The following is an 18,598-nucleotide window of genomic DNA, read 5'->3' as shown; positions in this document are numbered from 1 at the left end:
GTAGTTGAGCAGTTTTGAGTGAGTTTCTTAGTCCTGAGTTCTAGTTTGATAGCACTGTTGTCTGAGAGACAGTTTGTTATAATTTCTGTTCTTGTACATTTGCTGAGGAGTGCTTTACTTCCAATTATGTGGTCAATTTTGGAATAAGTGTGATGTGGTGCTGAGAAGAATGTATATTCTGTTGATTTGGGGTGGAGAGTTCTGTAGATGTCTATTAGGTCTGCTTGCTGCAGAGATAAGTTCAATTCCTGGATATCCTTGTTAACTTTCTGTCTCGTTGATCTGTCTAATGTTGACAGTGCAGTGTTGAAGTCTCCCATTATTATTGTATGGGAGTCTAAGTCTCTTTGTAAGTCTCTAAGGACTTGCTTTATGAATCTGGGTGCTCCTGTATTGGGTGCATATATATTTAGGATAGTTAGCTCTTCCTGTTGAATTGATCCCTTTACCATTATGTAATGGCCTTGACTCTTTTGATCTTTGATGGTTTAAAGTCTGTTTTATCAGAGACTAGTATTGCAACCCCTGTTTTTTTTTTGTTCTCCATTTGCTTGGTAGACCTTCCTCCATCCCTTTATTTTGAGTCTATGTATGTCTCTGCATGTGAGATGCGTCTCCTGAATACAGCAAACTGATGGGTCTTGACTCTTTATCCAGTTTGCCAGTCTGTGTCTTTTAATTGGAGCATTTAGTCCATTTACATTTAAGGTTAATATTGTTATATGTGAACTTGATCCTGCCATTATGATATTAACTGGTTATTTTGCTCGTTAGTTGATGCAGTTTCTTCCTAGCCTCGATGGTCTTTATGTTTTGGCATGTTTTTGCAATGGCTGGTACCAGTTGTTCGTTTCCATGTTTAGTGCTTCCTTCAGGGTCTCTTGTAAGGCAGGCCTGGTGGTGACAAAATCTCTAAGCATTTGCTTATCTGTAAAGGATTTTATTTCTCCTTCACTTATGAAACTTAGTTTGGCTGGATATGAAATTCTGGGTTGAAAATTCTTTTCTTTAAGAATGTTGAATATTGGCCCCACTCTCTTCTGGCTTGTAGAGTTTCTGCCAATAGATCTGCTGTTAGTCTGATGGGCTTCCCTTTGTGGGTAACCCGACCTTTCTCTCTGGCTGCCCTTAAGATTTTTTCCTTCATTTCAACTTTGGTGAATCTGGCAATTTTGTGTCTTGGAGTTGCTCTTCTCGAGGAGTATCTTTGTGGCATTCTCTGTATTTCCTGGATTTGAATGTTGGCCTGCCCTACTAGGTTGGGGAAGTTCTCCTGGATGATATCCTGAAGAGTGTTTTCCAACTTGGTTCCATTTTCCCCCTCACTTTCAGGCACCCCAATCAGATGTAGATTTGGTCTTTTTACATAATCCTATACTTCTTGCAGGCTTTGTTCATTTCTTTTTCTTCTTTTTTCTTTAGATTTCTCTTCTCGCTTCATTTCATTCATTTGATCTTCAATCGCTGATACTCTTTCTTCCAGTTGATCGAGTCAGTTACTGAAGCTTGTGCATTTGTCACGTATTTCTTGTGTCATGGTTTTCATCTCTGTCAGTTCGTTTATGGCCTTCTCTGCATTAATTATTCTAGTTATAAATTCTTCCACTCTTTTTTCAAGATTTTTAGTTTCTTTGCGCTGGGTATGTAATTCCTCCTTTAGCTCTGAGAAGTTTGAAGGACTCAAGCCTTCTCTCGTCTCGTCAAAGTCATTCTCCGTCCAGCTTTGATCTGTTGCTGGTTATGAGCTGCATTCCTTTGGAGGGGGAGATGCACTCTTATATTTTGAATTTCCAGCTTTTCTGCCCTGCTTTTTCCCCATATTTGTGGTTTTATCTGCCTCTGGTCTTTGATGATGGTGATGTACTGATGGGGTTTTGGTGTGGGTGTCCTTCCTGTTTGTTAGTTTTCCTTCTAACAGTCAGGACCCTCAGCTGCAGGTCTGTTGGAGATTGCTTGAGGTCCACTTCAGACCCTGTTTGCCTGGGTATCAGCAGCGGAGGCTGCAGAAGATAGAATATTGCTGAACAGCAAGTGTACCTGTCTGATTCTTGCTTTGGAAGCTTCCTCTCAGGAGTGTACTCCACCGTGTGAGGTGTGGGGTGTCGGTCTGCCCCTAGTGGGGGATGTCTCCCAGTTAGGCTACTCAGGGGTCAGGGACCCACTTGAGCAGGGAGTCTGTCCCTTCTCAGATCTCAACCTCCGTGTTGGGAGATCCACTGCTCTCTTCAAATCTGTCAGACAGAGTCGTTTGCATCTGCAGAGGTTTCTGCTGCTTTTGTTGTTGTTGTTGTTGTTTAGCTGTGCCCTGTCCCCAGAGGTGGAGTCTCAGTTGAAAATGCAGAAATCACCTGTCTTCTGTGTCGCTCGTGCTGGGAGCTGGAGACTGGATTGTTCCTGTTTGGCCATCTTGCTCTGCCCCCGCAAAATAAGCTTTTTGATGCTTGTGTGGAGACATTACAAACAATGATTACGAGCCTGACTGGGCTGTATGGGACATGCTAATGATATAATGTTAAGTGAAAAAACAGAAAGCAAAATTGTTTTGTACACTATCATTTAATAACATATTCCTAGAAAACTGACTGATAGAAAATACATGCCTGACCAGGCATGGTGGCTCATACCTGCAATCTTAAACTTTGGGAGCCTGGAGTAAGTGGATAGCTTAAGCCCAGGGGTTTGAGGCTGCAGTGAGCCCACTGCACTCCAGCCTGGGCAGCAGAACAAGACACTGTCTCAGGAAAAAAAAAAAAAAAGATAAGAAAATACATGTCCAAAGGGATTTAATTGAGTGAAGGTAAGAAAATTTTTAAAATATATCTGTTTTACAAAATACGTAGGAATATAACTTTATGATGAAAAATAATAAATGTATCACATAAAATAATATCTACAAACAAAAGCTGAAAATTTAAAAAGAAAGGTTTTTCAGTGAGCATTGAATGAGATCAAAACAGTGGGGAAACGTTGCCCAAGTATTCCTATGGAGATATTCTACCAAGGGGTCCACTATTCATTCCAGTCCATCACAGTTTCCTCTCCAAACTGAGTTAGAGACACATGACTCACTCTTTGGCTTTAGATTTCTAGACTCCACACAGACTACAGCCCTTCTGATACATGACAATTGAGAAGATTACTGTTTACTTCAATTATATGCCAGTTATATACTCCTGACTGGTTTTCTTGACTGAACATAAACCTTGGTCATTTGCTGAAGAGTTAGAAATATTTTATCAGCAAATACACTTCATTTTATTATTGAGTGCTCGTATGCATAGAAGAGAAGGCTCATTTTTATTTCATTTTCAGAGGTAAATTTTCATACCTCATCTCCAAATTCAAGTTTCTATCCGATTTGGTAGCCTCATGCACCATATACAGCCTGTTCTAACGTTTAACAAATATGAGTGAAAACAGCTTGTCCCTATCTCTTTCCTATCTTGTTCATAATAACCCTTCAGGCACTTGATGTTAAAACTATCCATCAGCTCTAATTATTCAAATTAACCCACCTTCTCTGATTGACTTTGGCTTTACCCCCTATGTTTTCTTTTCCAGGAAAAAGAAAAAAGAGGGGAGATTTTTTCTGGATACCTGTGTATATCTCCTCATTGGTATTTAATTGAAGACATCTAAAAGGAACACTCTGCATTGGTACCAATATCACCAGCATTGCCTGTACTGTAAAGCTGAATGTAAGGTGGGTGGGGAGGGGAGAGGAGGTAAGCAAAGACATCGTCCTGTACCAAAATCAATTTATCTAATAGGAAATCACAAATAGGCATGATGTTTTGCAATACATACAATCTGTGTGCTGATTGGGGGAAAGGCCTAGAGTTAGAAATAATATGTTTATGGAATGACTAGCTTCTAATAACCAAGAAATCAGTATGGGATTTCTATAGGAATAACCAAATGGCAGGAGTGCTATTTAGAACATATTCTGTTTGGGTGCTAATGAAGGGGAATATACAGCTATACAGCTTTATAAAACCATAAGACAGGAACATGCCCCTTGCTCTGCAGGGCTAACAGAATGATTTAAACAGGAACACTGGGAGTAGACTATTGAAAGACAGCATCAGGGACAGGATTGGTCAGGAAGAGTTTGGAGATGGGTTACGGTACTAAAATGGGGAGTTAAGGGTCAAGTCCGTTCTATCATAGAAATGAGGAGGTCACAGTCAGAGGTTCATGTGCTGAGGCTTGGAGAGCCCATTCAAAAAGAGGCAGAATTCTGGACTCGGGTTAGGGATCAGCAGGTAAGGCTGACCGTGTGACTATTAAGAATCACGGGTACAGTGGACCTGGCCCTTGGATGATGTCACATTCGAGGAAGCACTGGCAGAAATGGCCAAAAAAAATTTTTTTCAATCTTCAACATGCAACCTTTAAAAACAACAAAAACAGTAAATGTACATTCAAAACTCTTGCTTGTATTCTCTCTGAGTTACTGTATAGACTAACTTCTTTTTTTAAATTTAATTTAATTTAATTTGAAGTTCCGGAGTATATGTGCAGAATGTGCAGGTTTGTTATGTAGGTAAACATGTGCCATGGTGGTTTGCTGCACCTATCAACCCATTACCTAGGAATTAAGCCTCACATGCATTAGCTATCTATCCTGATGCTCTCTCTCTCCCCCTACCCCCTCAACAAGCTTCATTGTGTATTGTTCCCCTCTATGTGTCCAAATGTTCTCATTGTTCAGTTCCCACTTATAAGTGAGAACATGCAGAATTTGGTTTTCTGCTCCTGAGTTGGTTTGCTGAGGATAATGGTTTCCAATTTCATCCATGTCTCTGCAAAGGACATAATCTTATTTCTTTTTATGACTGCATAGTATTCCATGGTGTATATGTGCCACATTTTTTTTGTCCAGTCTGGCACTGGTAGGCATTTGGGTTGATTTCATGTCTTTGCTATTGTGAATAGTGCTACAATTAACATGTGTGTCTGTATCCTAATAATGGAATGATTTATATTCCTTTGGGTATATACCCAGTAATGGGAATGCTGGACCAAATGGTATTTCTGGTTCTAGGTCTTTAAGGAATCGCCACACTGTCTTCCACAATGGTTGAACTGATTTACATTCCCACCAACAGTGTAAAAGCATTCCTATCTTTCTGTGGAGACTAACTTCTTATCTCTCTCCCCAGCCACCATGGTCCCTTCCCCATCAGCTATTTCTGTGCCTTTTTCTGCATCCAGGAGCTGGTGGGGCAGAGAGAAATGTTCCTTAGAGAGCAGTGGGTGGAGATTACCCTAGGTAGGAAAACAGCTTTCTCTTGGGGTAACTGGGATGCTTAAGTGACTTATACAGTTTAATTTTTATTATGTCTCTCTGCCCCTCTGGTCAAAATTACCACGCCCCCAACTTCGCAACATACACACACACACACATATATATACACACACAGAAAAATTCTTATTTTAAGTGGGGATCCCAGAAACTCTTTTTATTTACAGTCTAACTTCCCCACTCTTTTTCTTCTACAGGGGATACCTGTCACGGCCCTTGTGATTGTGCCTCTGGGCGTCTTCCAGCTGGAAGATGTGTGTGTGTTGGGGGTGAGGGTTGGGGGTGAAAGATGAATCTAACTCCCTCTGGTAAAGGCAGACTGAGCCTTGAACTACTCAAGGCAGGTCAGACTCTCTCTGAATTCCTCTCACAGTAGCTCATTGAAAAACATTTCCTAGATGAAGTCTTTATGACCCAAAGGGAAAGTATTCCAAGACTTTCCAAGAATATTCCAAGAATATCAGACTACTATCACAACTACCAAATTTAAAACATAATGAAGGTAGTAAACAATAGAAGAGAATCTTAAAGTCAAATTAGAATCTCAAGCCATACTTAAAAATGTTGGCATGCTTCCCAAAATTTCCTCAAGCATGATTTTCACTGTTTCTCCCAAGTTTAACTGGACACAGTTTTGGGGGAAACAGGGAGGCACATGGAGAGTTGACATGGATCTCCTGGAATGTAGATGGTCCATAGAGTAAAACTTTTCTCTTGTCTGGGGCCACCTGTGATAGCAAAACAAAGATATAGGGCTTATGGGAGAGTAGCCTATTAATATGGTTTGGCTTTGTGTCCCCACCCAAATCTCATGTTGAGTTGTAATTCCAAATGTTGAAGGTGTGTCCTAGTGGGAAGTGATTGGATCATGTGGGTGGTCTCTAGTGATTTATCACCATCTCCCTAGTGCTGTCTCATGATTGGGTTCTCATGATATCTGGTTGTTTAAAAGTGTGTAGCACCACCGCCTTCACTCTCTCTCCCTCCTCCTCCAGCTGTGTTGAGCATGCCTGCTTCCCCTTCGTCTTCCACCATGATTGTAAGTTTCGTGAGGCCTCCCCCGGCCATGCTTCCAGTACAGCTTGTAGAACAATGAGCCAACTCAACCTCTTTTCTTATAAATTACCCAGTATCGGGTAATTCTTTATAGCAATGTGAGAACGGACTGATATACCTATCCATAGAGAATTTGGGCTGAGATTTTCCTAATGGGTTGTATGAGAGTTTCAGACCTTCTCAGAGTAGCAGTGAAGTTCAGTGAAGCCTAGTTTGAGTCATCTTGCAAGGTCTCTACCTGAGAAATTGGCCAGGGCAAGGGGACCTCAGTGATAAGAGCTCTGTAGTCTTAACCTGAGAAGCAAAAGCTGACGATAAGAAGATATCAGAGGTGGCAGATGCAGACTGAATTACTAATACTAGGGAGTAGTGCCAGATTAAAAATCCCCAGATAATTTGCAAAGAATACATAAAAGTGACCCATAAAAGAAAAACAGGAATTGAGAATCTGACATGCAGGAGGTTCCAGTGTCAGGTTATGACACAAAAGCCATATAAGCCATTGCCCTTTTCTTTTAATACCTCTTGCACTTCCACGATGCCCCAAAATCATGAAATAGCAGTCAGTGAACAAAAAGAGCACAAAGGGAAAGGCTCTTCAAAACTTTCAGGGGCATCAAAAAGAAGCAAAGCCTGAGACACTGTCACAGCAAAGAGAAGGCTAAGGAGATATGATAACGGAATAAAATATGGTATCTTAAATAAAATTCTGAAACAGAAAAAGGAAATTAGGAAAAACTAATGAGATCTGAATAAACTGTGAACTTTAGTTAATAATAATGTATCAATATTGATTCATTCATTATAACAAACATACTTTAGAAATGTAGAGTGTTAATAATAGTGGAAACCCGGTATAGGGGATGTGGGAACTCTATTATCTTCCTAAGTTTTCTGTAAATCTGAAACTGTTTTAAAACATCAATTTTTTTTTCAAAGGTAGATGAGGGATACCAGTTAAGAGGCTGTTAAATTAATTTAGAGGCTGATGATAGGAAGTGGGACCAGAGAGGTAGCAACTGAAATGAAAAGCAGGTATTTGAATTTGAGTTACATTCTAGAAATAAAGCAGACCACACTTGCTAGAGGATTGTGTTGTGAATGAAGAAAAGGAGGTACTGAAGGTGCCTCTGAATATGGGGCTCAAGTGACTGGATGACTAGTAGGGTGTGTTTGTTGAGATAGGTATTGGGATAGGAAAAGATGATGGTTATTTTGGGGCAGGGGAAGAGAATGGATGTGAAGTGATTTGTTTTAGATATTTTAGGTTTGAAAGGTCTATTAAACAGTAAGATGAAGTTGTCAGGTAGTTTGGGATTCAAGGGAGGGCACAGGGCTAGGCACATATATTTAAAAGACACGTTGGTATATTTAAAGTCCTGTTATAATTGACAGAAATCAGTGTGATGGTATTTAGAAGAAGGCCCAGGACCAAGCCCTGGGGCACTACAATATTTAGAGATTATGAAGAGGAAACAGAACCAGAAAGGCCGACATGGAAGGTGCAGCCATAGAAGTAGGAGGAAAACCATGGAAGCGTTTAATTATGGAAGCCTAGTGAGGGAGATGTTTGTCAAACCCATCAAATGCTGCTGAGTAAGTAAGAGAAGATAAGAGAAATGACCACCAAATTTAGAAAGACAAGAGTGCTTTTAAGAGAGAGGTAGAAATTAAAGCCCAATTAGGGTGGATTAAAAAGAAAATTTTTAATCTCTTTTTAAAAATTTGAAAAGGTGGTGGCTCATGCCTGTAATCCTAGCACTTTGGCAGTGCTAGGCAGGCAGATCACTTGAGACCAGGAGTTCAAGACGAGCCTCGCCAACATGGTGAAACCCCCTCTCTACTAAAAACACAAAAAAATTAGCCAGGTATGGTGGTATAGATCTGTAATCCCAGCTACTTGGGAGGCTAAGGCATGAGAATCGCTTGAACCCAGGAGGCAGAGGTTGCAGTGAGCTGAGATCGTGCCGCTGCACTCGAGGCTAGGCAACAGAGCAAGACTCTGCCTCAAAGAAAAGAAAAGTAAAGAACAATGAAACGAAAATGTGTTGTAAGGAAGTGGAAATAGTGACTCTCAACAAAATTTGAGAAGTTCTGTAGCAAAGCGGAGAAACAAAATGAGAACCATAAGAGATAAGGTCAAATCTTTTATTTTTTAGTAGGCCAGAAACTCTGAAGGAAGTCAAAGAAAACAGAAGACATAATACCAGAAAAGAAATAAAAATTCAAATCACTAAAATCTTTAAAACACTCTTAAATACCATTTAAAAAAAAGAAAAGAAAAAACCCACAGAGTTTTGGCATCCATCTACGGACCCATGCAATTTTCTGCTTCCCTCAACATTGGGCTCGATCTAAGCTTTAGTGCTGAGCACCTAAGGGAATCTCCATCCATTTACTATACCCAGAGAAAAGCTTGGTCTCAGACTCCTGCAGTCAGTAGCTAGTCAGGTTGTGCCATCCTGGGGACACTAAAAACCGACATATGTAATTGCTGAAAGGGCTCACATCAGTTCCAGTATAAATCAAGCTTACCCTTCACTGATTAAAAAAGGAAAAAAAAAAAGGTAGATTCATCAAAACACCTTGCTATAGAAAGGATCACAAGTTTAATGTCAAAGCCCCTTCTCTCAGAGAAAAAGAGATAATAGAAAAAATAGGAAAAAAACTTTTCTAAAAGATCACAATGCATATTTTCAGTGCAGTTTGACAGGCTTTAGGGATGCATGAAACTAACTTATGTGACTATGGGAAAGTAAGCAATCAGAAAATAGAATGGGTTCTTAAGGGAAAAATGATTTATAAAATTAAAAAATGAATAAAAGAGGCCAGAAATAGCAGAATGAACACTATACTGCTGAAAAACAAGTTAGAACAGCAACCTAGAAATTCACTCACCTATTCAGCAAATATTCTTTAAGTACCTCCTCTGTTCTCTATTCTGGCTCACACGTAAGCCTTGAATATATAATATCAAGAAAATAAACTGCAGTCCCATGGAGCTTTCATCCTTGTAAGAAATCTTACAGAATTTGGTGAAGAAAAATATATTGATATAAATGATAAGAGAAATTGTCAGTAATATGGACAATAGATAAGGGTGACACTGTATTTATATAATTAGGTATTCCAGAAGAACACTAGAGAGCAAATGAAAGAAAGAGTAGAAGAAAATTTCTCTGAGCTGCTTGAGATTTACAGCAAAAAGACTCACTGAGTTCTCTGGAGACATGATAAAGTGCATTCAATTATATTAATATCAAATTTTAAGAGCATATAAATTAAAAAGCATTACTAGATATAGGAAGCATCACCATATAATGATATAAAATTTAATTCACTAGGAAGGTAATTTTAAACATGAATACTCCTCAAAATATATGAGGCAGAAATTCATAGACCCACCCCCAGAGAAAAAATGACAAATGCACCATCAAAGTAGGAGATATCAATATATCTTTCTCAATTGCAGATAGAAAAAGCAGAAAACAACAAAATAGCTAAGATTTTCAAACATAATCAGCATGACTGATCTAATGAAAACATAGAATTTTGCATCCAACCATTGGAGAATATTAGTTTTTCTCAAGCCTGCAAGAGACTTTTAGAATATGGATACCAAGATAAAAACTCTTGGCTTCTGAATTCCAAAATAAATATTACATCCTAAAAGATTATATACTAGACTGGCATCATTTATCACTGCTGAAACACGTAATGCTAGAAATAATTAAGCAATGTTTTAATATTTCTTAAGAAAAATATTATTACACAAGAACTATAAACTCAGCCAAAAAATATTCACATAAGAGGAAAAATGAAATATGTTTTCATACATATAAGCAATCACAAAGTATGCTTTCTGGGGGAAAAAAGTCATTATGGAAGCCAAAAGAAAAATGATTCAGCATAAAGAGATAAAGAAAGAGGAAGATGGGGGGAAAAAAAGAAAAAAAAAAAAACCTAACAAGCAACATAACCGGCAGGCTAGAGTTATCTAAGGACTTCTTGGCAGATGTTAGCAAAAATCCTTCAAAGAGAAACATCATTAGGAAAAAAAAGGATCTGAAAATAAATATGGAGTTGTTTTAATAGATGAGGAATTTTAGAGAAAAGAATAGGAAGGACTTACAACTCTGGTAAATTTCTGAATCTGAAAAAGGGAAACACACACACATATAATCTCATGATTAATAGAGCTTAAAATGTTTTTGGAAAATACTTTTTAAACAGACAACTTCAAAGTAACTGGAAAAAATAATTTCAAGATGGCAAATTAGAACAAAGAAAAACAAGGATGTACAAAAGCATAATAAAGAGAAATTTAAAAAACTAAATAACCCTATTATGAAAAGCCTCATGGAATGAATAATAGAGCAAAAACAAGATTTCTGCTGTTTATAAGACGTATGCCTAAAACAAAATAATGTAGAGTTGGAAAATTAATTTAAAAAGAGCAGTCTTGGAGATACTAATATTTAGAGTAATCTAAAACCAAATAAACAAAAAATTTGATTGCATAATAAAATGTTCAACCAATGTCAATCTAAGTCAAAAGCATTTAGACTGGCCAAATCACAATCATAATGACAGATCATATAAAAACTATATTAACTTCATAATTGAAGTAGAAGAGAATAAATTAAGATATATTAAACATACCAGTTCCAAACTTTATGAAAAATAAAATATAGACCCGTATACCCAGCAAAGAACTTACAAACTTTTCAAGTTTTAGGGATTTGACATGTTAATTCTAAATTGTAAATGAAACAAATGTGTAAGAATACGTACAAAAATATTGGCACAGAGGAATAGTATGAGTTTCCATGTCACATATTAAAAAATTTAACATTATGATGACTTAAATATTATATTATTAAAATGAATGTAAAATTATAATATGTAAATTTTTAAACTGAAAGAGTTGAGATCAACAAGCTACTTTTTCTTTCTTATTCTTTTTCTTTCTCCATATGCACATAATCTGTAACACTCATTTACAAATATTTTAAAATTCCATAACTGCTGTTAAAAGATTGGCTTTTTAGGGGAAAAAAGGTACATTTTCTTACAATATACTTAAATAAACTGCACTGAAATTGAATACTTAGTAATTAAAAATAATAGATGCACAAAATAAAAGAAAAGATAGTCAAATAAGTTTAAAAATCAGAGGGAAAAGCATGTCTAATCTTGTCTCAAAATTCAGAAACCATCAATGAAAATTATATAGGATTAAGAAAAAAATGAAAAATTTTTATATAGCCAAAGACATTATATTCAAAGCTGAAAAAATATATAAGAAAGATGAAGCGCTAGTTTGTTAACAAATAAATAGCTTCCAAATTAACAAAAACATCAACTCATAAAAATAAAAGATATGCACAGAAAAGAATAAACTTATGAAAAAATCCTCAATTTCACCAATAAACAAAGAACTGAAAACTAAAATAAAAGTGAGAAATAATCACATACCAGTGTGCCTAAAAATCAAAAGATTGCTCATAACCAGTATTGATGAAGACATGAGAAAATGGTCTCTAATAACTAAAAATCTCGAAGAATATCCCATCAGTAGTAACAAAAATTGAATGTTCATACAGGTAGCAGCAGTTTCACTTTTAGAAATTTATCTTAGGGAAGTAATAATTGCACAAAGATATAGATTCTTATCTCAGCATTTTTTTATAAGAAGAAAAAATTGGCCAGGTGTGGTGGTGTATACCTGTAATCTCAGCACTTTGGGAGGCCGAAGTGGGAGGTTCACTTAAGTTCAGAAGTTCAAGACCAGCATGGGCAATACGGCAAAACCCTGTCTCTACAAAAAATACAAAAATTAGCTGGGCTTGGTGGCACACGTCTGTAGTACCAGCTATCTGGGAGGCTGAAGCAGGAGGATTGCGTGAGCCTGGGAGGTTGAGGCTTCAGTGAGCCATGACCGTGCCTCTGCACTCCAGCCTGGGTGACAGAGCGAGACCCTCTCTCAAAGATAAAATAAAATAAGGTAAGATAAGATAAGATAAAATAAAATAAAATAAAATATTATAAAAACTTAAATTGCCACCAAGGAAGCATTATTTTAATTACAGTACATGAACACAATGGAATTTCACGTAGCAACTGAAAAGCTGAGATGCATATATATGTGTAGGTATGCAGAGTTGCCCAAAATTTGTAGAAAACAAAACCAGAAACAAAACCAAAAGAATATTACAAAGCAATTTGTATGCCAAGATCCAATTTTTGAATGATGTTGATTAAAATTCATAGTTACATCTTTAAGGTACAATATTCTAACTTTATTGCTTTAACTAAATTTAGCCTTCTTATAAAACCCTACTTCCATTCAGTGGTAGAAAGAAAAATCAATCTCACTCATGCAGGGTAACTTCAAAAATGATTTTAAAACTTGGTTTCTTGAAGGTTAACTATATACCTCATACCTTCTAAAAATATAAATTCCAAATGATTTCACATTGTTATTGTATTAAAAAAGTCATTAGACTACTAGCAGGAAACATAGGTATCTATTGACATAACCTAAGTATAGGAAGCAAAATTGTAAACAAGCTATGGAAGCTAAGAAGTTCAAGTAAAAGATTGGTATAATAAACCCCATACTGTTTAAAATTATGTAAAGTGAAACAGATTTATAAATGAATAAATAAACAAGAAAGTTTCCTTTATTAAAAGGGAAAATGATAACCTTCATAGCACATATGGAAAAGTGTTAATATATGTACTACATGAAAACTTTCCTAAATATTAGTTAAGAAAAAATAAAAATATCCCTTCCCTAAAACTTAATTTTTCTTCTAATATATATTTCAAAATAACTGCCCCTCCATTTTCTCATCAAAATAATTTTCTGTTCCTCCTTGCCCAATGTGCCAATTCTCTTGCTTCTCCCAAACATTTTTATTGTATTTTCTAGAGTAGAGCTTCTCAAACTTTAATGTACACACACATAGCCTGGAGATCCTGTTAAAATACATATTCTGATTCAGCAGGCCTAGGTCAGCTCTGAGAGTCTGCATTTCTTACAAGCTCCCAGATGAAACAAATGCTGCTGGACTCAACTACATGTTTTAAAGATGAACACATTCGGCCATATCCTTCTTCATTACTTCATTTAACTTCTCACTTTTGTAAAACTTAAGTACATTAGGAATGGGAGTGGGGAGCTAATCATTCCTCCTCATTCCCTAGGGCTGCTTCTAGACATGCAACGCTGCCTCCTTCTACCAAAAACTTCGAATACTTCCTGGTTGCTGTCATCTACTGGCCCCCAGGATGTGTCTCCTGATCCCCCTGATTCATTGAAGACTCTGGCTCCTGATTCACAGGCTTCCATTCCACCTTAAATCCAGCTGGCATCCTAACATGACCTTCCACCTTAAGTCCAGCCAGCATCCTAAGTGAACGATTCATCGTTCACATGGACTTGCCGGTCATCACTCTAGACATTCAGTCTCTCGATATTTTCCTCTCCATGAACCTTGTTTTCCTGTCTACCTGAACCACCAATTCTCCTCACACCTTAGAATCTGAAATGGTTCCACCCTCCAAATCTCTTTATGCAGATATTCTACTCTCTGAGCCAGCCATAAGCTCCTATCATTCTAACTTGGTGGCTGAATTTCCCCCTAAGGGCTGGTTTCACGGACATAAGATCAGTGTAGTCAGTTGCACAGGGTTCCACACTTATGAGAGACTGCATGTGGTTTAGTGCTCTGCTATGGGTGTCCTGATATTCTTAATTTTTGAAGAATAGGCTCCACATTTTTATTTTGCACTGGGTCCCACAAATTATGAAGTTGGTCCTGCTTCTCCTATGATATGAATTCTTAAAAATCTGTATTCATTTTATTATTTATTTATTTATTTTGAGATAGGGCTTTCACTTTTGTTGCCCAGGCTGGAGTGCAGGCGCAATCTCAGCTCACTGCAACCTCTGCCTCCTGAGTTCAAGCGATTCTCCCGCCTCAGCCTCCCGAGTAGCTGGGACTACAGGTGCACCAAGCCAGGCTTTTTTTTTTTTTTTTTTTTTTTTTTTTTTTAAGTAGAGACAGGATTTCACCATTTTGGCCAGGCTTGCCTTGAACTCCTGACCTCAGGTGATCCACCTGCCTCAGCCTCCCAAAGTGCTGGGAGGCGTGAGCCACCACACCGGCCTGTCTTCATTTTAAATACAGGAATAATATATACTCATTTTAACAAATTTTAACAATATAGAAATACAACATTTAAAGTCAAACATTCCCCCACCAATTACATTCCATAAAAGTAAGTACCATTAATAATGTTCTGTATCTTTACCTTGTCTGTCAGTCAGGATAGGGTGCATATGTGTGCAGGCGTATATTTTTAGTATACTTCATTATTAAATAATTCATATCAAATATATTTTCTGTAATGGGTATCCTAGACATCTTAACATATCTGTTCCTCTATGTCTACATTATACTTTTTAACTATTAAGTGGTATATTTCATTGCATGACTGCACCATAATTTATTGTAGCACCTGGGATGTGTTAGAGCCAAACAGAGAAGTACATTCAGATAACTTAGGACCTCCATCATGAACTAGGAAAGTAAAACAAGAAAAAAAAAAAAAACTCCACTCAGTCACAAAATAGAATATATTTTCATTTCCAGTGAAATGCCTCTATTGTTATGATGAGTGTAGAACCTGCCAAACTGCTCTGTACAGAACTCTTTACAGAGTCCACACCAAGCCCTGTACTTCAGACCTGCACACCTGCAGAAGAAATCCATGTCAGGTAATAATACCAATCTACCTGGACCCTTACTCTTAAATATGAATGAAGAACTCAAGGTCATCAGGTATTAAAGAAAAGCAAATGATGTGGAAAAGGAATAAGATAAACCCACAGAACTGACTGTGGAGAAAACAGAAATAATGTAAAAAACAGACTACTGCTACCTATATTTGCTTTTGTTTTAATTCTTTATCTTATTGACACTTTCATTGTATTGGCCCTTTTAGTTCCTCCTTATTCATTAGCACTTTTCTGCCTTCACTTCAACCCCTGTGAATTTTTCCGGTTGACTATTGCTGTGTAATAAACTATCTCAAAATTGGTGGCATAAAACATCAATCATTGTATTATGTTCATGATTCTATGTGTCAGCATTTTGGAAAAGGCATAGCAGGGGTAGCTTGATTCAGCTCTACTCTCTCTGGGGACCTAGTTGAGTGACTAGAAATGGAGGGCCTATTTAACTGGGCACATGTGTCTGAGGCTTCATCTGATAATGTTCTATATTACACTTCTGACACCAAATATGGGAGAGGACTTCTCATATCAACTAAGTCTCCAACTCTCTCTACACAAACTTGGTGTCCTAGGATTCAGTTCATTTCCGACACTAACTGTGAAGAGTTAGCACAGACTCCACTAGGGCTTAGTCCCACAAGGGCTGTGTCAGTTTAGACGTCAATCATGTGTCTGAGCCACCTATACTTGTGACCAATAGGCTATAAGTCAGGGAGCTCTGTCAACCCCTTCCTAAGGTTTGATAATTTGCTATGATAGCCCATAGAACTCTGGAAAACAGTTCACAAATTACTACTGGGTTATTATAAAGGACACAACTCAGAAACGATAGATGTATGGGGCAAGGTATGGTGGCAGGAGCTTCCATACCCAGTCTGGGCACACCACCCTCCAAGCACTTCATCAATAGACTCACCAACTAGAACTCTCTGAATTCCACCATTTGTGGGCTTTTATGGACATTCTGTTATGTGGGCATGATTGATTAAACCATTCACTATTGGTGATTGAGCTCAATATCCAGCCCCTCTCCTCTCCCTGGAGGTCTGGGGGTGGGGGCTAAAAGTACCAACCCTCTTATCACATGGTTAGTTTCTCTGGCAACCAATCCCTATCCTGAGTCTATCTAGGTGCCCACCAAGAGTCACCACATTAGCATAAACTCAGGTACAGTTTAAACAGGCTTTTTAAGAATAACACACATCACTTCTCTCACTATCTCAAAGGAAATTTCTAGGGCTTTAGAAGCCCTTAGGCTAGGAACTGAGGATGAAAATCAGACAGAAAATTCTTATATCACAGTATCACACCTTGGTTGTGGCTATCAGCTGGGTTGGCTTGGTTTTCTTCCTTATGGTGTCTACTGGAGCTAGAAAGTCTAAGATGACTTCTTCACTTACTTGCCTGACTGTTACTCCTTCACAGGGCTTCTATGTCCTATAGAGTAACCTGAATATCTTCCAGTGTGGCTCAGAGCTAAACCCATAACAGAGAAAGCATCATTTCGACCACAGAATCCAAACTAAGCCTGTCAACAACACTCCTGTCCCTTTCATTAACATATGCTCTTGATTCACATTTCTGTCTTTTTGTGTCACTTGTTGGTATCAATTAAATTATCTGCCTTCTTTGGCCTACTCTGAGATGCTGCATATTTTGAAGGAAAAAGAAACCACAACCAGAAAGCTGGTATATTGTTACTTTGAGAACTAATCATGATAATGAAACTAAACAAAATATTTCAAATCTTTCTGACAATCCTACAAAGTTTTTATAGTCAGATCGCTTACAACTGTCTTCCATTGTCTTTATTGACCTCAAACCTTATTCTCCACAAAACGTTTCACCTACTAATTGACAGGAAGTCATCAGTAGTGAGCTATTTGACTTTACATCACAAACTCTACAAGCCTACTTACAGCATACCTAAATAAGGTCATTTATTCTACCTGTGCTCAAAGCTGTTTTCTCCTCCTAATCAACAATTTTGTATTGTGTAATCCCCAATTGTATCATCAATTGTTTCTTCCTACCAGCATTTAACTATATTCAAATCATAGATAGATAGATAATCCGTCAACCACCTGTTTCTTTCATTGCAACCATTTTCTTTTCTTCCTTTAGATGCCAATCTTTTTAAAGTTGGCTATATTTGCTGTTTTCAATTTTTCACCTTTGATTTACATCACTACTTAATTCAATCTAGATTCTTTCTCCATAATTTCTCTGAAACTTTTCTCGCCAATGACAACTTTGTAGGTAAATCCAGAAGCTATATTTTTTATCTTGTATAATATCTTGGGAACATTTGACATGATGGGATTCCTCTTACTCTCTTCCCCCTTTTTTGCCACTGTGATAACTTTCTTCAGTCTTTTTGATGAATTCCTTTCTAATCATAAATGTTAGCAATTCTCCAGGGTTGCTCTTGGCTTTTTCTTTTCTTCTCATTCTGCATGCTTTCCTTGAGAAATCTCAAACATGCTCATGTTTCCACTGCCATCCATATGCCAGTTATAGATTTTTATCTCAAACTTACTCCTTTCTTCTAAAGCAAGTCCTATATGTGCAATTAGTACAACTCAACTTCCTACACAACCTTCCTTCTTGGATGTTCCAGAGATACCTACTACCATACACATCTGCAACTAAACTTGTATTCTTCCCCCGACCCTCACCCCAAATCTGTTCCTTCTCTAAAATTTCCCATCTTCATAAATGGCAACACTACCCATGCAATTGCTTACGCCAGAAGCAAGAGGGTTTTCCTTATTTTTTCATTTTCCCTTATAAACCTCATCCCATCAATCACTAAATCTTCATTGGTTTTACCTTCTAAATATATCTAAAATACACCCACTTCCATGCACACCACCAGCACCTCGCTCAAGCTAATGTCATTTTTCACTTCAGATATATTAGTAGCATTCAATTGCTCTCCTTCCATCCACTCATGCCCCATCTAAACAGTTATCTAATTAGCAGGTTTTGAAATTGCCTATCTCATCATTTTTCTCCCTACCTTGAAACTTTTGAGTGGCTCATTGCCTTCAAGAATAAAGAAAAAACTCCTGAGCATAATTTTATAGGGTCAGCCTAATATAGTTACTGATAACTATCCCAACTCCAGCCCCTGTTTCACATGCTCCACATATGTAACCATTCAAGTCCTTAAATACATGCTTTAAAAACTTTACACATGACATTCCATTCTCATTCCCATGTGTCCCTTCCACCTAAATAACTTCTACACAGTCCTTAGCTGTAAACTTTAAAATCGTTTTCTCAGGCAAGCCTTATTTGCAACTCCAACCCCATTCTTAGACAAGGTTACCTCACCCTCACTTGTAATAATTACTCACCCGACTGATCTAATTTCGCAGAGGTCAACCCACTCTCTCCTTTCCAAGAGAGTAAAAAATAATAAT

This window comes from Macaca mulatta, chromosome 15 (genome assembly GCF_049350105.2).
Source record: "Macaca mulatta isolate MMU2019108-1 chromosome 15, T2T-MMU8v2.0, whole genome shotgun sequence".
In the NCBI taxonomy this organism is placed as follows: domain Eukaryota; kingdom Metazoa; phylum Chordata; class Mammalia; order Primates; family Cercopithecidae; genus Macaca; species Macaca mulatta.
Note: the sequence above shows the minus strand (reverse complement) of the source record.